Below are 7802 nucleotides of genomic sequence, written 5' to 3'. Positions count from 1 at the left end.
AAAATATTATATAGACATGTATAACCCTATATCTTTCCCAATTAACTTTAGGCGATACATACAATCGTTAGGTGAACAAAAGTATTACACTCTGTAGCAACATGTTGCAAGAATATAAAAACAAGGATTGACTATACTGTTAATACAAAATTCATAATCGTGTGATAAGTACCGCAATATCTTTCAGAGTTTCATTTCTCATGATAAATTCCGGTGTTGGGGCGTAATATTATAATTTTTTTTTTGTGAAGCGCGACTAAAAACCGCCAACACATAAAATAGTTCTACGTGTGACTGAGAACACCTCGGTGTAGCACCCACCAAGATTGCTTTTTTTTTTAGAAAAATTTTCGTCGCAAGTGGGTTGTGACTAGACGCTAGTTCAGGAAATAGCCTCGCTCCGGGTCACATCCACACACTCACATACATCTTTTCTGTTAATATACATCCTCATCTTAAATGGCGTAAATAAACCAAATTGCGTGTTCTGCGGATCAAATGATCTCACAGTTATACACCTCCTCGATACCTGCCCGGCACTTCAACGAATCAGAGCTAATGTTTTTTCTAACAAAAAACCTTCTTTATATTTAGAGCGGACTGATGACAGTAACATAGAAATCATAKCTAAATATATTTCGCTTTGCAAATTAAATATTTAGTTTAGTTAYATATGTACATGCACCCATTTACTTTTGCTTTGAAATTTATCTTTTTTATTGTATCTAAATTTACGTTATACAAATCGATCTCAAATGTGAATATAATAGACTAAAATTTTATAACATAAGCTGAAGGCCCTGGCAGCCAGTGCTTTATATCTATAAGTGGAACGATYATTTATAATTATTTCTCTTTTAAATAAATAATAAAAGAAATAAATATACATGTTTAGGACAAAGACGAATGTAAACCGATAGAACATGTTTTGACATGCACTATCAGTTGAAGAATAGAAATGAACTATTATTACAATACCAACCAAATATGCATTATCTAGAAATGCATTCTCGACATATAAACAGCAAATATCTGGCAATGGAATAATCCACTGCGATAACCACCTCCGCATCTCAACAATAACATACAAGTGATAGCAAGATAACAGATATCCAATTACGACAAAGAAGTTGCAAGCAAATAACAGCAGCCGCATTTCACTAGTATAAATAGCTGCAAGATCTTTTATTAAAATCGGTTCTTAAGAATGTCAATAAAGGCACGCATTTCGGCGTAGAAATAAAACTGTTTTCTTAAATTCAAATCGTGAAAACGATATTGACTGGGGGCTCAAACCGGTCTTTAAGCCATCTCTATCCATTGAGGAAAAGAATAGAAAAAATTCCACGGGAAGTAGGACTTCCACCACTAGATCTTTGAAAAAGGTGCTCAAAATTGAACAAAGATAAAATTAATATTCCTGMAAAATCTGGAAAAGAATAACGGATAAGTCTTGATATATAGATAAAACAGTCAAGCAACGTTATACCAACGGACATCACAACACGCTGGAATCTCAAAAAAGGGACAAAAGCCGTTTAATTTGCGTCTCCCTTATTGAACACCGACGTCAAGATGACAACACAAGAAATCGCAAGGTTGAGAGCACAAATCGCTGCTCTGACCGCAATGCTCACTGAAACTCAACAAAGATTGAATTCGTTGGAAACCCACGCAACACTTAACGTCACAGTCACAAACCAATACCAGGACTGTACACCAAAATCACAGATGAATCACAAATTAACTTAGAAATCTTCAAAACCTTCCCAGTCTTCACAGGCGATATAAACTATTACAGGTCATGGAGAAAACGTTCCTGGACGCACACGGGGACGCCCATGTACTACACGGCACTCTCGATTGTTCATTCCAAAATTAAAGGAGAGGCGTCTCGATTATACATATGCGGACCAGAGACCTCTGTATGTTTTGCTTGAAGGATTTATAAACCGCTTACGCTATCGCAAGTAGGATATACGACGATAATTCGACGTTCCACAATACAATATATCACAGTACCAAAACTCAAGCAGAAGACATTACGAGGAACCACAAAGATACAGACCTAACGTACAGCTGCAATACAATCAGACCATGCAACAGCTCCACCCAATCAACAGCTCCAACCAACGGACGTAGATTCATCACAACAATACACGAGATCCGCAAATCCCAATAGGAATCATTCCAAACCACAACAAAACAGCTATAACCGTCAATTACAAGGACTACCTCCAAATAATCAATTTCGCGGWAACCCTCAAAAAAGAGAACGAAGTCCTTCATCTCATAGTTCCAACGCATAGCAGAAATTTCAACGTGTAAACCAGACACGTGACGAAGAACTACAATCGCTTACACCAGAATACGAGAACGATGATTACGAAACAGGCAGCGCTTTTTTAGGCGCATGAACGCAACGCCACTGCAAAGAAATGAAGGCACAAATGAAATGCTACCATATCGTATACTACCACGGTACAAGCTACCATTAGAACGAAATCCGAAGATCCTATTTGGACCAAGCAATATCCGTACCCTATGTCGGATAGCGATTTCATTAACAAAGAAATTAACAAACTATTAGAAAATGAAATAATTCAACCCAGCAAGAGTTCGTATAACTCTCCCATTTGGACAGTCGCAAAAAAGGTACCGATGAACAAGGGAAACGTAAGCGCAGAGTGGTCGTAGACCTTCAGAAACTAAGCACTCAAACTGTTACAGATAGATACCACAAAAGTATTTTCAACTCTAGACTTAGAGTCCGGCTTCCATCAGATCATTATTAATAAATCAGATAGGGAAAAAAACGGCTTTTAGTGTAAATGGAGCTAAGTACGAATTTCTTCGTATACCGTTCGGCCTCAAAAATGCCCCATCTATTTTTTAAACATGCGTGGATGATATCCTTAGACCATATATCGGGAAGTTCGCGTACGTCTATATAGATAATGTTTTCATTTATTCTTTCTCTCCTGAAGAACATATCGAACACATCCGCATAATCATAAATGCGCTTCACAGGGCCATTATTAAAATATCTAACGAGAAGTCTCACATTATCAAAGACTCCGTGGAATACTTAGGGCATATAACTAAATACAACAGGATTACAGTTGACCCAACAAAAATACAGACTATTAAAAATTTCCCTATTCCTATAACACTGAAGGAACTCAGATCCTTCCTAGGTCTCGCAAGTTACTAGAGAAAAAAACGGTGGCGTATCAAAGAATCAAAGTTCAAAAATAAAAATCACTTTAGACGAACCTGCACTAGAAGCACTGAACATAATAAAAGAAGAACTACAAGCCCAGGTCGAACTCTTCCAACCAAATTTTAACAAACCTTTCGAATTAACCATAGATGCTAGCAATTACGCTATAGGAGCCGTATTATCYCAAAACCAAAAACCCATATCATTTATTTCACGTACGCTCAGTGAAACAGAGCAGAATTACTCCACAAATGAGAAAGAGCTACTCGCAATTGTGTGGTCACTACAGAAACTACATACGTAACTACTTGTATGGTATAGCAGATTTAACAATACACACCGACCAGTGGCGGATCCAGAAACATTTTTTGGGGAGGGTTTTAAGTTTTATTACTCAACGTATTTATAATACGGCAGTTCCCTCGGAAAAATTCAGTTATTATAGCACATATAATACGGTATGTGAGATCCCGTGTAATCATCAATTAATCACTGAGTTTCAGCGATACTGCTTGTACAAATGTAGAGAAAGTTCGAATTATATGAATAGCAACAAAAATCTTGTAACTTCATTCCAAAGCCATATCAACAAACATATAATATATTTTTCTCTGCACCAATCTTGATGACATTTTCAGAGGTTGTTCGCTGTGGATCGGGGAAAGTTTAGAAATAACAAAAACCGTATGCTTTGGGTCGAAAAGTTGGAAAATTGGAGAATTCCAAAAAGTTACTTTTTTCAAACAAAATTTTTATTTTTTTTTATTTAAGTCGTTCAAATTTATCATTTGCTTTCTGTATTTGGCTTTTCAAAAAAAAAAAAAATAATAATAATTGAAAATTATTCAGTGAAAACGTTATGTGTGTTTCACACAAAGGGATCAATTACAGATTGAAATTTGTTACGATCCTCTTAGCGTCTTTTTGCCATCAACGTATGCCCAAGGCACATGAACGAGTACTCCCAGGATGTGATGACATACGGGCGAAATTATGGATCGCGGTCAATCAGCAAGCTATAGTCACGATGTCACAGCAAACAACGTTTACAATGTTTGATGGAGTTTATATTGAAGCAACGTATGGTATATATGGTGCTGTTAGATGCTGGATGTACTCTATTGAGTTGCAAAAAAGAGGTTTGCCGCACGCACACATTCTTCTTTGGATGGTGGATTTTGGTTACACCAGATCAAATTGACGAAATAATTTCTGCGGAAATTTATGATGCAGAGAAAGATCCAGTATTATACGAAGAGACGAAAACCAATATAATTCATGGAACTTGCGGACATCACAATTCCACTTCGGTTTGTATGTCTAACAATAAATGCACGAAACACTATTAAGGTGCTTTTCTTTCAGAAACACAAACTAGAAATGATAGATATCCACTCCATCGGTGTCGCTCCATAGACGACAATGGCAACACATTCAGCATTCAAAGTTGACAACACATGGATCGTACATATTCACCACTATTGTCTAATTGATATTCAAAACTCATATCAATGTTGAGTATTGCAGTTTGGTGAAATCGATAAAATACGTTTGTTAATACGTCACCAAAGGAAGCAACATGGTGGTTATTGGCCTTGAACGATACGGTCGATACGTGAACTGCAATAAAGCGCTTTGTAGGGTATTTTTTGGGAATTCATGAGCGTTTTCGGAATGTGGTGCGTCTCGCAGTTAATTGGAAGAATGACCAAAGAGTGTATTTCAGCCCAGAGAATACAGTACAGTCAGTGGAATCACCGCCAGCAACAAAGTTAATATTTACGGTGTTTCGGCGTAGAAATAAAATTGTTTTCTTAACCTCATATCGTGAACCACCTGCGGAGTGAATGCCTGGACTCGACGACAGAGTTCTCCCACCACAAATCCCACACGGATTTGCGCTTCTTTATATGTCAGCTTTGTACAAAGACCTACTCGCCCCGTCCTTTTCCCTTTAGCCTTTACTTTGATGATGATATCAACCGGCTGAACATTGGCACCTTCCCAATTTAGGGATCGGAAATTCCAGGTACAAGCCTTTAAATCGTAGTCGTTATTACTTTTGCTACGATCGTTGTCAAAAGTCGAGTCTTTCATCCGAGGCGGTTGTTTTTAATTTTGAGAGGTTTCTACGTAGCGGGTAGTATTTAAGTTTTATATAAATTTATATAGTGAGCCGCTTTTTTCAAGACCCGCACCCGCTCGCGGCCACCCCCTGGCAAACAGTTGATTGAAATAGACTCCGGTGAGCTTAAATAAATCGGAATATGTGCTTGTATCAATGTGGCTGAAGCTTTCTCCCTTTTATAGCGCAATTTCGTAAGCAGGCTAAAGACTAGGTGCGTAATCTTGAATTAAAGCCTCAATTTGAGATAATTGCTATTCACAACACAGTCTTTAGTCAAAAAGTACTGTCTCAAATTTGTCACCTGATGGAAAGCAAATCACAAATCTCCTACAAGTTTTTGTTTGCAATTTTGAATAACATAGATATTTTGCAAGCAACACAATTACGTAAGAGGTAGAAATAAACCAATTTAAAATTAATTTCGTAACCATAGTAATTACAAGTCAGCATTTTGTTTGTATTTTTGTTAGCAATTATGCTTTTTTGGCTGCGTTATGAAAAGTTTAGTAACAATGACTGTGTTACTACTCGACATGTTTATATTCGTACAGGTTTTATACCCATCTCTAAATAACTTAACAGGTTCCCTGTCCAATGGATCACATGTGATACAAAATTATTTTCTTTTACCATGTGTACAGCATCCATGTATCATATATGAACAAATTTTTGGTTGATTTGAAATAAGTTTATTAAATGTATCACTGATGGTACATTGAGCGTATGCAATTCACCTTCGTAGTGACATGTTCGTATATCATAGCTGATACAAATTTTTTGTTACCGTTATATCGCTGTCAAGATGTGTGGGATAGTTCAAAAATTTATCGATAACCTCTAAAAACGCCTACAGCAATATAATTTCAAAAATAAGTGTTGCACGTGTACCGTTAAAAATTAATTTTTGTATGGGGACAGGGAACCTGTTAAAACTGTTTCTATTTAAAATCTAAAATTATTCGAATTGTTCGAATAATTCGAAAAGGATTGAAAATTTAAAAGTAATAATAAAACTCAATTTGTTTATGATTGAATAAAATTTAATCAGAAATATTCAAAATATATTTTTTAACACAATGTTTTTTTCTAGGCACGATGTATAACAACACACTTTCACCAATCTGACCCTGCTCGACCTGACTTTGAGAATGCTAAAAACGCTTCAAGTGATAAATCTCCATTAAAATTAATTCAATCGGTACCAACTCGCTGGAATTCGGATTACGACATGCTCGAGAGCATGAAAAAATTGCGGCAACCATTATCCGTTGTGCTTTCGCGAAGTGCAAGTGTAATTGGATTGTCTGGCACTGACTGGAAGAGAATCAGTGACATTATTAACGTTTTAGATTCTTTGCATGAGGCCACTAGAATTTCTTGTGGATCAAAATACCGGACGCTCTCTATGATTGAGCCAATTATGCAATTCATCCCTTGAAAATCTAAATTTCGATCACGAGACAAACGTTGGTCTGAATAACTTTAATGAAGGAGGTAGTGATTACGATGATAATAATAATGATAGGGACTTAGAAATTTCAACGTGTGAAAACGAATCTCAGATGCCTATGGGGTATAACTTTTCAACCAATATAATCCGTAGTTTAAAAATTTGGTATTGTGAAATCGAACAAGATACGTTATATCGTAAATGTACATTTCTTGATCCTCGTTATCGGGATTACTTTTTAACTGATGATAAGATAAAGGATGATATAAAAAAAGAAATTAAGGATGAGATTATCGCTTATGATTTTTCGAACAATGTTTTTGAAAATGAACATGAAACTATTGCTGAGCCTAGTGTAATCAAACCCACCAAGTTTTGGGACTTCCGGAAACAGCGACAAACTAATACAAAAGAAACAGTAACTTTGCGCCTTCGTCAAATATTGATCCTTCAATAAGATCATCATTCAGTGGTCAAGAATCAATTAAATATCCTTTGTTATCTCTAATGGCTCGACGTTATTTGCCAATTCCATCTACGTCTGTTGAGAGTGAGCAGCTTTTTTCGACTGCTTGACATTGTGACTGAAAAACGAAATTCATTATCACCTGATAATGTTGCTCGGTTGTTATTTTTGAATAAAAATTGAATTCGTTATGTTTAATTGAATATTATGATATAGAAATTTTAAATAGAAGAACGTTGTTCCAATAAAACACGTGAACAAAGGAACTTCTTAGAAATAAGTATTTAATTAGAGACGTTTATGAGTTTATGATTAATTATATTGTTCAAAATGTTGTTAATAAATAAATCAATTTGAATTAAATAATAGTTGTATTTTCTTTAATTTTGTTCTATTACTGCAATAGAATAAACTATTTCAGATTTTACTTCTTCGAATAATTCGAGAATAGGTCAAACTATTCGAATAATGCGAATCTAAGGATTCGAATCGAACCGGATTCGCACAATCCTAACTAAAACCCACGACACCTCCA

Source organism: Bactrocera latifrons, unplaced genomic scaffold, assembly GCF_001853355.1.
Source record: "Bactrocera latifrons isolate USDA-ARS-PBARC rearing strain unplaced genomic scaffold, ASM185335v1 scaffold_244, whole genome shotgun sequence".
Lineage (NCBI taxonomy): Eukaryota > Metazoa > Arthropoda > Insecta > Diptera > Tephritidae > Bactrocera > Bactrocera latifrons.
Note: the sequence above shows the minus strand (reverse complement) of the source record.